Raw genomic sequence first — 15,261 nt, 5'->3', positions numbered from 1 at the left:
AGCGTCAAATTTCCCATCCCACTTCATTTGAAAGCCTGCCAAGATAGGTGAAAGGCCTTATAAATATGTAAAGCAGGAAGTTCAAATTACAGTCAAGTAAATCTCTAGTGATTGATGTTCTTTTCAAAATAATTTTTTAAGAAAACTAATAAAAGCAGCACATTTCTCAGACCCCCTTACCAAACGTTTCACCGGAGTTCAGACTGGACAATGTACTTTTAGAACTGTATTTATTTTGGATTTTTACCACTTCCTGGAGGCCAGGAGGAGGCACGGTGGGAGGATCCAAAAAAACTCAATACCACAGCCATTTTGTTTGTAAGGCTGAATGGTAGAATTCTGTCAGCCAGAAAAGGTTTTTGAAACAGAATTTTTAAGGAGAAAAAAGAAGTATGCCGATTGTTTTTAATTTAACCACTAAAATCATTATTTTATTTTTGTTCTTTGCACAAATGGTAGTTATTATGGCTAACAAATTCTATTTTTACGAGAAATTAAATCTCTCGGAGCTCAAGGAGTCGTGAATTTTGTTCAAGGATGACTGGCTTCTTTAGGTACCTGATGATGTCAAATCAAAAATATTTTGATGGAAATAGTTTTTAAATGGCCATCTTTGTAAACAAATTCTATATCGACGTCTGTGAAGTGATCAACAATTTGCTTAAGAGAAACATTATTTTCCATAAAAACCCACACACAAGAAATGAGTGTTCCTTAAGACGTTAAAAGGGCATTTTCCCGAGCTAACAGGCAGTCGTGGGTGCTATTGTTTTGCAGTGTCACTTAATAGCGGGCTTAGACTTTTGTCGTTTGGGTGGCTGTGCTGTTAAAAGCCCAGTGTAAAATGGCACACACACTGCATTTTTTTCCGAGCTGCAGGAGGCGGGGGGAGCGGGGGATAGTGCAGACTGGAGGGACACTGCCCTCCCAGCCAATCAGAGCGCGCCTGCCTGCCATCGCAAAGTTGTTAACCCCAGAGTCTTCTGGCTGCCGCTGCCTCCTCTGCTTTTAATCTTCCGTGGATATTTCTCCGATTTTCCCCAAACGCCCACAGATCCTGGGGGAAGCCACCCCATTCAGCCACCGATCATGGAAGAAAGTATTACTTTTTATTTACCAAATATTTTAAAGATGTTTGAAGATCCATATGCTGCCTGGAGGCTGTTGTTTCTAGGGACACAAGTATCCAGCCTATATTGTTACAATTATTTTTCAAGAACTGGCTTCTTCTTTGCCTACACTACTGGTAAGTTTGTAATTTTAAACATTTATGTCATTAAATCTTTGAATGAGCCACCAGATAAAAAGGATTTTCATTGTGTTACTTCTAACAAAACCAATCTTTGTATGTTTCTTTAGCTTTGATCTCTGCACATTCCACCTAATCTTGTCTGGTTAATTTTTACCAAAAGAAAAAAATTAGGTTTTTTTTTCATTATTAAAGCTAAATATTTATAATATAAATTATACTTTAATTACTGTGAACTACAGGGGAACTCAGCTATTTCAAGATGGACTTGTTTTGTGCCAGCAATGTTGGTAATGCCAAATATGTGCATATCCTCTTTATAAAAATTATGTATTACCTAATTTGTCCAGGACTAAATTATCAGCAGTTAAACTACGGATGTAGTTGTTTTTTGTTTTTGTTTTTGTTTTAAAGGCCTATCGTGGTTTTCTTGATGGATTACTTGGATACAAACTACAGAAAAGCTGCCCTTGCTATAATGAAGGTGGAGATTGACATAACCGGGTTTAGATTAAGTTATGGCTGTTCCTAAATAGTGGATCTTTTATTTGCTGATCAGATCTAAACTTGTTTTCCATGATATTAATTCTTTGAAGCTCTTCATTAGATAATCTTTGCAGATCTATCTTGTTTTTCTCCAAAAAGGTACATTTGGGAGACATTTTGTAATTTGAGGCATTTTTCTAATTTTTTTTTTCTTTTTGCACACGGTGGGAGATCTTTTTTGTTTTGCATTGATCTGTGTTGGTGGCGCTGTAGTCCTCAACAATTTATGTCAGTTTCACTAAAAGAAAAAAGGAGGAAAAAAAAGAGGTGGGGCAAATTTTGATCTATTATCTTTTCCCTTTATTTCCTTAAAGAAAGTTCAATTTGGTCCGAGGAAATTACTCAGTTGTATTATTTAAATGTTTTCTGTGAACTGTGGGTGAGAACAGACATGTCGTCACAAACAGTCCAGGGAGCGCCAGGGACAAGCGTGCAGTTTGCAGTTGTGTTTTATCTGATCTGATTATCTCTAGATCAGAATTCTTCAATAATAAACTGTCGGTTTACCCTCTCTTTCCTCTGTAACATTTTGCGTTTTCCTTATTTTACAATATTGTACATATTAATGTCTTCTAAATTTAACAAAACATTTGAGTTTTAGTTCACTGAACATTGTAAAAGTTGAATTTCATTTTGAACCTAGGGATTTCTTAAGTTTACTATTCTAAGTTTCTCCTGGGAATTTTTTGGTAGTTTCACATATAATAATGCCTATATTATTGTTTATTTTATTTTGAAATGGTACCTCAATTGAATTTATGTGTATCCTTGTTTCAACAAGCAAATATTTTGGAATAAGAAAATTTTTTAAGAATATGTATACAACTGCTTTTAACTTTAAAAATATGGGTACTCATATATCTAAATGTAGGATAACTCTTTTCCATCTTTGTTCTTATTGAGAGTTATCTGATTAGAGAATATGGGATTTAGGCCCAAAGCCTCCCAAGAACAAAAATATATATTATGATATGACATAGGATTTACTGGTCTCCATGAACATTTTAGTTGTTTATGGAGATAGTAAGTATGTCTTTTGTTCAAAAAGAAATTGAGAGGAATCAGTAATTGTACCTAAAAACATTATTTTGCCAAATAAAATAAAAACAACTGAAATAGTATCCTAGACCACCTTTCCATACAATTGAACAGATTATTTCTTGAGAGAGTGAAAATTTCTGGAGTTATTATTAAGTGTTTTTTTTCACTTTGAAATATGACAATGCTCATTTCACTGATCATTTAAAATTTTGAACTAAAAGAATGTGTGGAAATGACTAGATATAGTATTTCTGATTTTTGTGTCCCTATAATTTATCAGTATAGGACCCTTTCCTTGAACTTCAAAAATAATTGTCTATTATGCCCATATTTTGTTTATATTATGCTATAAAAATTTGAAAGTGTTCACTGTAACATTTTATCTCTTTATAAAATTTAAATGCCCCCTTCAAGACTCGTTTTGACATTATAGATTATTTACAGAATGAAATATTGCAGGTGTAAATAGGTTATCTAACCTTCTGGTTATGCTGGAGAGTTTAGTTCTCTGAAGTTGATCTACTGAATAAAATATACTTTCCAATATGTTTACAACTAAAATACCTGTTATTCAGCTGGTGATATTTTTCACTTTTATCTGTGAAAACTAAAAATGTTTATATATGTAGCCCCCTTTTAGAAACAAGCTGAGGCTGTGAAGCCCATACGTAGCCCTTTGTTCTCCTACCTCGCTGACTGTTACATCATTGATTATGAAGTAACCCTTATAGTTACAGCCTCACTTTGTAAAATCACCCACAGATATCTATATTGAAGATATTCTTCTACCTGTGACTCTTGCATCACTATGTAAGCAAGGAGGTTTAAATCTGTGAGGCAAAAACAATTCAATATTTTATGTTATTCTCCATTTTTAAATCCACCTTGTGCTTCATTTTAGCTCTTGATTCTTTGGCTGTTAATTCTTTTTTTAATTGGCAATGTTTTTATAGGCACTTAGTTCACCAGTTTGGTGTGATTTTGCTTAGAATTATTATAATAAACTATGTTTTCATCATGAAAAATCTTTATTTATTAAATTTAGTATATAGAGAACTAATTCATTTTCCATAGTAACAGTTGCTAGATCATGAACAATAAAAAATTATTTTTTAAAAATCCTGAAATGTAATTTTAGTCAACAATTACACACATTTCTTTCTTGCACATTGTTTTATCAGAGATAGTAGCAAGTAACAAAATTGACTATATTAAAATATCATATCATTTTCTTCACCCTGCCCATCCCTCCGATGGAGGGAGGGGTCAATGAGTAGCAAAATGGCCAAAAAATAGGTTGCAGAAAGAAGAAATAAATGATGCCAAAGACATGGAGAATCTGTAAATCAAATTCTAAACAATAAATGACAGAAAAATGAACTTGAAATTATAGAGTTTGGTCAATAACAGAAATAAATGGAAAATTTTAGTAAGACTTAAAGTAATGAATCAATATAATTTACTAATTTATTAATTTGTATTCATTAGTATTGCTAAAGATTTGAGGAAATTTTAAAGTTAGCCAAACCTATTAGGAAAGATGAGATAACAAAGAGAAGAAACATTTACAGAGATATTAACAAGACCTAACATTAAATGCTGAAAATATTAGCCAGGACCAATCTAATACACCTTAGAATGAGGTGTTTTAGAAGAAGAAAAAAAGAGCTAAAAATTTTGCCCTCTGAAAACCAAATTCAACACAAACCTGAAACTGTATGTGTTCTAATTCCACCCACTTCTTGTGTGTGTTCACCTCTGCTATTTTTTGGACAAATCTGTGCTTACCATTAGACTATACAGATTCACTACTCTACTCAGCATGGTTTTGCAAAGGAAAATAAGAGGCAAAATGGGTGTTTGTGTTATGACTTTGCTTTTTATCTTTCCAAAAAGATTCTCAAATGGAGAATTTAAAGAGAAAGTAAAGCAAAGATAATGATTTCTTTATGAAAAATATGAAAGGGTGTACTTTATACTTGCTTTGTTCAACTTTTATTTTTATTTGGAGGTTTATTTGTTCTAGATTTCCCTCCTATCTATGATGTACTATTACACTAAGATGCTAGAATACAATGTTAAGAAAAAAGGCAAGGATCCCTGCTCTCATGGAGTTTATAGTCCAATATGGTTCAAAGTTCTAAAGATACTTTAAATCTAAGGTCTTAGATGTGGGAGGATCCCATTTGGGAATGAAGGCCAAATAAGATTTCTGGAGTAAATTTTTTTTCTTAATTTAAATCTGTTTATATAGGATTTTACAAGTGTCCTCCTACTGAAAGACTATCATTTGAGCACCAAATATTCACACAGTGAGGGAAAAATATCCCTCAGATTTTAGATATAGCCCAAATAGATGCTACATAAATAGATGGTGACCTACTACAAATTCTTATTGCAAAGTGAGAAATAAAACAGTTTATTTGTTTGAGAAGAGAGACAAAGAGGATCACACTGGTGGCAGGAATTTTGGGCATGTCCTCATGAGGTCCATTTAATGAAAAAAAATTTTTTAATGTGGTAGAGCCTCATTTGGTAAAATGTCAATGTAAATATAAATTGTGAAATGAATCAGAGAAATACAATTACAGAGTTAAAGGATTATATCAGAATTAAAATCCTCATTTTTATTTTAAAATCTTCTGTAATAATTTTAATGATATATATAACAGAAATTTTTTAAATAGAAACAAATAGTTTAATTTATGAAGATAATATAAGTACACATTTAGCTAATGGTTAATTAAAACACATCAGATGTGGAGCAGGAAAGGAAGGCTGCTGTTATACACAGAAGGATTGGAGGAGAAGGAATTGTTCGTTAAGGATATTCTATATGTGGTTTAGGATGACCTCAAGAATAAAGTTACCAAATTATTTTGTCATAGGGCCAATTAATCCATACTAGCTAGATGTGTTATGTCATTTAGTTTCTTTTCATAATAACACAGAACACTACTGATAGTGGCATAAAAAATAAGGACATTTATTATTGCGACTAAATTAGTAATCAGGAGGCAAGCCAGTTCTAGGTTTGGTTCAATAGCTTAACAATGTTATCAAATTCCTTACTAAGTTCCATTCTTTTACATTGCCATGCTGTCAGCAATGTCTTTCCTCATAGTCACAAGATGGCTGCTGTAGCTCCAAGCATCATATCCTGATATTACAATTTCCAAAGGGAGGAGAGTTTCTCTTATGCATCTTTTTATAAGGGAAGAAATTCTTTCCCAGAAGCCCACAGCACACTACTTCTAACAGGTCATTGGCCAGGTTTGTAGGACATGCTCATATCTAAACCAGTCACTGACAAGGAGCTCAAAATTCCCATGATGGTTTTGGACAAGGAGGAGTTCTTGGAAGGGTGAACACCTGTTCAGTATCCAGCACTCAATATGGTTAGCTCCTACTTGCTTTGTATAAACTTTAACTGCTTCATATAAACATTCTTGAGTGATAAAACATGAATATCTGTTTTCACAGAGACCAGACTGGTCGTGGATGCAGCTAATTAAAAAAAAAAAAAAACTAAAAACAAACGTTTAATTAGAGCTTACTACATCCCGGCCCCTAGGCTAAATACTACCTTTATTATGTTCTTAAATCCTCACATAAACTTTGGAGATAGGACAATTATTATACCCATTTTACAGATGAGGAAACTGAGGCTTAGAGAGATTTGGCCCAGGTTACAAAGTAAATGAAAAAGCTGGAGTTTGAACCTAGGAAGTCTCAAATCAGAGCCTGTGTACTTACCTACCCTTCTATACTGTCACATTAGATATTTGTAAACATATATTCTATAAATTAACATTTTAAATGCACTGTGTGATATCACTGTTTAAATGATACTCTACTGAATTATTTCATAGATCTAATAATCTTTTCATAAAATAAGTAATTACCCACCTAATTTATCAGTTGTATATACCTGAATATTTGTACGTTGAATTTGCTGAAGGCACATCTCATCTATTCAGGAACATCTCATGAAATTCTTTCAGACGTTGCATTTCTATAGGGAAAAAAAAAGATCAAAGACTAGAGATTCAGTGAGGCTTTGTTGAAGCAGGTAAATTCAGGATTCATAACAGTAGGTCCAAATAGAATATTGGCTTCTATTTCACAATTTACAAGGTCAATGTTATCTACAAAATGTTTCAATCTTTACCAGCTTTGGGATGTACGAAGTTTACCCTCTGGGACATTTTTGGGGCTTCAATGTACTCTAGATCAATGGATCTCAAACTTCAGTGTGCACCAGAATCACCCAAAATGCAGATTCCTGGGCCCCACACAGAGGGTTCCTGGTTCAGTTGGTCTCAGGTAGGGCCTGCAAAGTTGCGTTTCTAGCAAGCTCCCAGATGATGTTGATGCTGCTGGTTGAGGGACCACCCTTTGAGACACTGCTCTGGAGAATCAGACAGTACCTGTCACGATAAATATTTTGGCTTTGAAAAATGCCAAACTTTAAAAGATGTCGTCTAATATTTGGCAAATATGTGAATAAATACATATTGAACTATTAAATAGTGTGGTCAGGATAGCCTCGTTGAAAAGGTGAGACTTGAGCAATGACTTGAAGGAGGATTCTCCTTATGCCTCAACATGAATATCACATTAGAGATTTCTTTGCCTTTATTTATTTATTTGTATGAATATACATATTCATACGTGCATGCATTTTTAACCTTTTTTTAAAAATAGTGATCCATAATTTGCAAATTATTTTTAAAAGCAGGTAAAAATAGCACTTAGTTGTGCTCAATAGCAAGTTACATCTGAAAAAGGCTTCTGTGTCTATGGCATTTTGCTGGGTTTTCTCAAGATTTTATCCCACCAACCACTAATGCCCCACATTCATTAATAGGACGTGGTTTTGATGAGACTGAGAAAGAGAGGCTGCCACGCCAATGACCTATATTTAGCTCTGAAACTCAGGCCACTGCCCCAATCCACTGGAAACTCTCCATCCTCCAAGACAGAGGTCACAACCTCCAGTTGAAAAACACTGTAATGTGCCAGGGAGCAAAAAGGACCTTTTCCAAGAGTTTAATTGCTTCACTGCATTGAGACTTAAGAAATTTTTAGTTCTGAAGGCCTTTGCTCATTCCATTAAAATATAAAGTCCAAGAAACAAACTGCCAACATAAATGAATTTAAAAAATATCAGCAAATTCAATGTCCTTAACATTCCCAGAAGGCTGTATAAGCTTTGAGCGGTGCTTGCTTACCGCTAGAGTCCCCGTCAGGAAGCCGGTGTGAATACCTTGAAGAGGCAAGAGTAAGTTTGGACTGGTGGCCCAGGATCAAAAAGAGTCATTCAGCACCTATATAATAACAGACTCCGATCACTAAAAATGGCCTGAAACTGCCACAATTGTGCTCTCCAATCCTGTCGTCACTAGCCACATGTGGCTATGTAAATTTAAATTTGAATTAGTTAAAATTAAAAATTCAGTAGCTACACCTGGCTAGTGGCTACTGTATTGGACAACAGATTTATGGAACATTTCTGTCTCAGTCTGTTGAGGCTGCTCTAACAGGATACCATACACTGGGTGGCTTATAAGCAACAGAAATGTATTTCTCACAATTATCATGGCTGGGAAACGATAATTGCCTGCAGATTCCCTGTCTGGTGAGGGTCCGCTTCCTGGTTCTCGCCATGTCTTCACATAGCGGAAGGGATGAGGAAGTTTTCTGGGGTCTTTTTTGCAAGGGCACTTATCCCATTCATGAGGGCTCTACCTTCATGACCTAATCACCTCCCAAAGGCCCCACCTCCAAATACTGTCACATTGGGGGTTAGGATTTCAATATATGAATTTGGGGGGACATAAACATTCAGTCTATTGCAATTTCCGTGATTGCAGAAAGTTCTATTGGACAGCACTGGTCCTTCAGACCACGGCAGGCTCACACTGTTGCAGTGGTCCTCAACTCTGCCTATACTTAGAATTACCCAGAAACTTAAAAACAAAATACCTGCACAACACCCCCAGAGATTCTGGTTGGTCTGAGATGGGATCTGGGCATAAGCATTTTCCAAAAGCTGTCCATGGGATTCTAATATGCAGCTGAGGTTGAGAATTGCTAAGTTACACTGCTGAAGTAAGCCACTAAGCCAAAAATTTGAGCCAAATTTAAGTGTTGCTACTTCTCACCTAAGTATTTCAAAAGCTGTTATGCATCTCCTAGGAAATGCAGAAAGTTCAAGCTGAAATAAAGAATAACTGGACAGTCAAACCAGCTCTGTGGGGTGAAACACTAAATTGATTGCCTAAGGATCACCAACCTTAGCTGGAAGAAAAACAGCCCAATAGCCGCTCCTCAGTTATGTTACTTGATGTCCTCAAGAGTGAGTCTTGTATTGAAAGACTATTCTGAAGTTAATTTGAGTTCTTAAAAAGTAATATGAAATTTTTCATGGCTGGCCCGGTGGTTTCATGCACTCTGCTTCAGCGGCCCGGGGTTTACAGGTTTGGATCCTGGGTGCAGATCTACATACCGCTCATCAAGCCATGCTGTGGCGGCGTCCCACATATAAAGCAGGGGAAGATGGGCACGGATGTTAGCCCAGGGCCAGTCTTCCTCAGCAAATAGAGGAGGATTGGCAACAGATGTTAGCTCAGAGCTAGTCTTCCTCACGCACAAAAAAATACATATATATATGAAATTTTTTAAAGTTTCATATCCAAAGGTGGTTCTTACTTATGTTTTTAAATTTAGTTTACAAATCCTATCATATCATATTTATAATATCTTTCAAATTTTAGAAATCATGGTTTTTAAAATTTGCTCTCATTTATGGCATTACTTAGTTAGATACCTCCCAACTTTTTATACTGCATTTATAAATTTACTACAGACAATTGCCTCCTTTGGTACTTAGTAAACATTTTCAAGAAATTAAGAAAGGCTTACTTATCTCATAAATTTAACTTCTAAGTAGTACGGCAATTCTGAAGTTCTCTTGAATGTTTCAACACTGCACGTGACGTTGTAGGAGTTGTGCTTGAAAGTCTAATAGACTGACCTCTTCTCCACTAGGTCAGATGTTCTCAACAGAACAATTACCTATGCTAAACACATTTCTATGTTTACTCTAAATCTTTCTGGAGTTACAAGATTCTTATCTACTAAGAAAACGGTTATGTCCTACCAAACAATTTTGGGTGTTGCCTTCCCAAGTGAGTTTGTGGTCTGCCTTCTCAGCTTACTGAGGTTTCTTGATGAGCAGAGGTTTTGGTTGGAACACAACTAGATCCTTGTCTGAGACACTGATACGACATGCTGAGCCTTGTTTATATTCACTATATCAGAAAAAAAAGTATTCTCAAAGCCTACTTGCCTAAGATATTGAATCATATCTTTACTTTTTTTCAAGTCAGGTCAGAATCTTTGGTCCCCACACAAGTGGCTACATCAATTGAGAAATATTTGGATTTTTCATTTCTTAATTTTTTCTTTTTTTGAGAGGAAGATTAGCCCTGAGCTAACATCTGCCGCCAATCCTCCTCTTTTTTGCTGAGGAAGATTGGCCCTGGGTTAACATCTGTGCCCATCTTCCTCTGCTTTATATGTGGGATTCTGCCTCAGTATGGCTCGATGAGTGGTGTGTAGGTCCACGCCCTGGATCCGAACTGGAGAACTCTGGGCCGCCAAAGCGGAGCACATGAACTTAACCACTATGCTACTGGGCCGGCCCCTCATAATCTTTTAGAATATATAACTGTCCTTTATATCTAAATCTAGAGACCTTTGAACTTGGCAGAATCCTACATTCCTTCACACTCCGTCTTGCAGGACAATCTGCTCTTGCAGATATTAACTTAATTGACACTGAATTTCTCTCCTGGCTTTGTCTGACTATGTGATCACAATTTCCAAGCTTATTCTGTTGACAGGGTTTTTTAACTTCTGAAATAGCTGACTAGAAGCCTCTCCAAAAACCATGCATTTCCATTGAAGACACTATGAGAACACTTTAAGTACACAGCTTTGCCTGCTCTGAGTTCCTAGTCTGCCTTTTACTGTGTGTATAACCCGTGGGCCAATTACTTAACTGTCCAGACCCTCTGTTTCCTCTTCTACAAAACAAGGTAATATTACCTACCTCACCTGGCTGTTGTGAGACTACAGTGACTTAATGCACTTACAGCACCCAGAACAGTGCCTGACATGTCATAAGCACTCAATGTATGGTCTAAGTTCATTTTTTCATAGACACCCCTGATTTCAGGGATCAAAATAGGCCTTACACAGTGTGATGGGAATTAAAAAGATCATCCCATTCAGGTGCACGGATATAGCAGCATTAGAGAGGATCCCATTATTAGAGCACTCCAGGTGCTCTATTAAAAGTCAGTAAGTGGGGGGCTGGCTCGGTGGCATAGTTGTTAAGTTCCATGTGCTCTGCTTAGGTGGCCCTGGAGTTTGCAAGTTCAGATCCTGGGCGCGGACCTAGACACTGCTCATCAAGCCACGCTGTGGCAGGGTCCCACATACAAAATAGAGGAAGATGGGCACAGATGTTAGCTCAGGGCCAATCTTCCTCAAGCAAAAAGAGCGAGATTGGCACAGATGTTAGCTCAGGGCCAATCTTCCTCACCAAAAAAAAACTTCAATAAGCCAGATGGCCATTCTAAGAATTAAGGTCTCTGTTATCTGCTCTTCACTCACTAAATAAATCTTTACTGACCTTCTACTACATTAAGAAAACAATAACAACATTTTGCTAAGTCTTAAAGGATTAAAGAGAGAACAGAAGAAGAGAAGCATTTGGGAATTGGGGTAAACTTCATGGAGAAGGTAATTTTGACGGGAGCCTTGAAAGACATGTAGGTTTTCAACATGCAGAAATTGAGAGAAGACATTCCAGGTAAAGAAAGTATGAGCATAGGTGAGAAGGAGAAAAAACACATGACGTTTGGACATATCAGCTAGAAGTCCAGTGTGGGTAGAGAGTAAGCCATAAAATGCAGGGTTAGAGCCTGGGAGAGCAAGACCCATGATGGGAGCCTGGAAACAGCAAAGGAAGGACGTGAACTCCCACACTAGGGACTCTGGATGTCAGTCATCGCCCAGAGAACACCAGTTCAAATGCTTGTCACTGGCCAGAAAATGGTGATGGGATAAAAAGGAGGGAACTGCCTCTTTCTTGTATTAGCCTGTTTACCCATTAGCCTGGTAGAGGAAAACTCCAGTGGTCTAGATCTCTGGCAGGTAAGTTTTGACGGGGAGAGTCAAGACAAGTAGAAAAGGTTGAAAGTTTGGGACAATTTTCAGTCAGTGTGGACAATGGGCAGCAGGGGGCAGCATGAGGGCACCTAAAAGTTGAAAGAATGCACAGGGGATCTGCTTCTGTAATACTTCTTGACAATTTTAAGTTTACATCCATAAGGACACTTATATGAATAATAACTTCGTATTCTTTTCCCAAAAATGAATAGAAATTAAAAGAGAAGAGAAGAAAACAGGCTGGCTAATGGCAAAATGACATTGCTGTTTATGTGAGAGCATGGAAATAGACGGTTGTCTATGTATTATTTCCTTTCAAATGACTGGGAACTCAGTTCATATAAATTCGAAAATGTATAAATTTCAATTGGAAAACAATTGGTTTTCAATTGGAAAACCTTTATATGACTCTTTAAGATTTTGCATTTTTTTGAATTATGCTTGTTCAGCTATACGATGTTAAAGAAACTAGTGAAAAACTGGGAAAATTCTTAAAATAAAATTTTAGTTAAATAATGAATAGAAATTTTAATAGACATTCTATTTTACATACCAAATATGTGGAATTTTAAATTTTGGGTTTTTTATGATTGTGAAATTTTGGACTTTTAAATGAAAATTTTTTCTTCATATCTAAAACTTAAGACTACACTAAATTCCATCAGATTTTTCTGGTGAAATTCACTTCTTACTAACTTTTTAAGAAGTTCGGATGGTTAGTGATGTTAAGAGAGGAAAATTGGAAGTTTCCACGTAGATTTTTTTTAGCTCTGGAATTTGCCTTTTCAAATGCTACATCACACCCACCAGAAAATCTGTCTCTCTCGCAAGCGTTTGAGGAAGATGGTCTCATACTGCTTCATATACAGCACACTTAGAGAGAAACTTTCTCTCTCTCTTTGTTCCTTCATGATTCTCTCAGTGTCCATCATACAGGCTTAGGAGTTTGAGACCCCTGTGTGGGTGGTCTTTTCCTTTGCTCATTTCATCTTATTGTATATGCTTCTTTCCATGTATGGACATAATATCTTATGCTTGTCACTTTAAATGGCCACATAAATTGATGGCTGACTATCCCATAATTGTTGAACATTGACTTCCAACTTTATTAAGGAAAATCTGAAATGATGAATAAACTTTTGTTTTAGATAGTTTATGTGAAAATTTGTTCTTAAATATCATGAAAAGAGATGAAAATAAACTCCTTTGTAAAGTAAATTTATGAAACATTTCCTGTTTATTTTTTTTAATTATTTGTAAATCTGAAAATATAAAAATATCAAATTATTTACAATGCTACCTTTCAAACCAGGATATACCAGGGATACACAACAGGACATACCTTGTTTGATTTTACGGGAACTAAGTTCCTTAAAGACAATAACATCTGTTTTTTTTGTATCTCCCATGGCTCATAATACAATATTTACACAGAGGTGGGGCCCAATAAATGCAGCAAAGTTAGGAAAACATTGAAGTATATTCAACATAATCTAGTTTTTTGATGTAAGAGTTAAATGTACTCTTCATACTTTTATCATACTTTTCAAATGGTTAAACTGGTTAAATTGTCACTATTATTGTTGTTGTTGCTGCTGTTTGGTATTTTTCACAGTGCCTGGACAGCACTATTGTGTTAATTATTGTTTTAATTTGTTACATAGAAATTCCCTGCATTTTTCCAGTGAGAATATCAGACTAATTGCAGATTTTTTATTACTGGACTTAATTATTTTGATCATTTCTGCTTCAGCTTTTATTTTGAAGTTTGTATCTTTCTTTTCATAGTAATTCTGAATCTTTACTTTCCAGTTTAATGATATGTTTATAAGCTACATGGATTTCTCAGATCACATTTGACCATACCAATGGCAAAGCGACTTCTGCTAAGTGTCCTGTAAGAACCTTTCATGTAAGCATCAAGTGTTACTAACGACCAGCTAACAGAGCATAACATCTTGGACTCCGTCAGTGAAGTTGCTCTCCCTAGAGCATATGTCCCAGGACTTGATGCCCTTCTTACAGGCTTTCTATACTATGTAAACGTATAGTCAGGAATACTAAAGGCATAGTTTCTATAAAAATCAGATCTCAATTTTTTTTTTCTTTTTTGTGAGGAAGATCAGCCCTGTGCTAACATCGCCAATCCTCCTCTTTTTTTGCTGAGGAATACTGGCCCTGGGCTAACATCTGTGCCCATCTTCCTCCACTTTATATGGGACACTGCCACAGCACGGCTTGCCAAGCAGTGCGTCGGTGCGTGCCTGGGATGCGAACCGGCGAACCCCCGGCTACTGCAGTGGAGCGCGCGCACTTAACTGCTTGTGCCACCAGGCCGGCCCCCATATTTTCTTTTCTTAGCTTTTTACATTTAAAAAATTTCACGTATCTCCGCTTTTTTCTACCAAGTATAGAAAAGGAGAGATGATCATAAAATTTGAGAGTTGGAAGAGTTGGAAGGGATCAAGTCTTAGTCCCTCTTTTCAAAGTTCAGGAGACTGAGGCCCAGGGGGATTAAGATCAAGATCATACAGCTAGTTGGTGGCAGAACCGGGATCAGAACCTATATCTTCTAAAATAAAATGCTTGTAAATAACTATTTAATATAGGTGAGAGAGCCAAGCATGGATTATTTTTTAATTCATTATTAATTAATCAGTGAATTAAAATGTAATTATACATTTTATACATTATACAATTTATACAAATTATACATTTATATGTATATATACATATATATACAATTATATTATATTATACATATAATTATATATTATAAAAATGTAACATGGCTTAAAAACCCTTTTGCTTTTTAAAAATAGTCTTAAAAATCCACATTATGGAGACAATACTATTATAAAATTAGTCTCTTTTCTCTATACTTAAAATTGGTTTGTTTTTTATTCCCACTGAGAATTAGGAAAAGAGAATTTTGAAGAAAACCGTTATACAGAATATAGTTCAAAATTAATCCTAAAGAACTGTTATTTTTCAAGTAGACCGTGAAAATTTAGTTATTCGAAAAAGCACAGATTATGGAACAACCCAAGAATGGAAAGGCAAAGAGAGTTCTGTTAAGATGGAAGAGGGGTAACCAGATACTGCCGAGGCACACAGAGTGCCCCCTACAAGCTTGATATGAAGAAGAGTGTGTGTGTATATGTAGCACTAGCATTTTTGTG

The 15,261-nt window shown here is 35.9% G+C and overlaps 1 protein-coding gene across 1 annotated transcript in view; it reads left to right on the top strand.

The window, feature by feature from the left end:
• The first annotated feature begins 989 nt into the window (after positions 1 to 989).
• EPC1 (enhancer of polycomb homolog 1) overlaps positions 990 to 15,261 on the top strand; it is a 93,692-nt gene continuing 79,420 nt past the window's right edge. Inside the window, exon 1 of the mRNA XM_058532739.1 lies at positions 990 to 1,246. The gene's annotated coding sequence lies outside the window, so the exon portion shown is untranslated. The remainder of the gene's footprint in view (positions 1,247 to 15,261) is intronic.

Source organism: Diceros bicornis, chromosome 36 (assembly GCF_020826845.1).
Source record: "Diceros bicornis minor isolate mBicDic1 chromosome 36, mDicBic1.mat.cur, whole genome shotgun sequence".
In the NCBI taxonomy this organism is placed as follows: Eukaryota; Metazoa; Chordata; class Mammalia; order Perissodactyla; family Rhinocerotidae; genus Diceros; species Diceros bicornis.
Note: the sequence above shows the minus strand (reverse complement) of the source record. Positions and strands in the feature narration are given on the sequence as shown.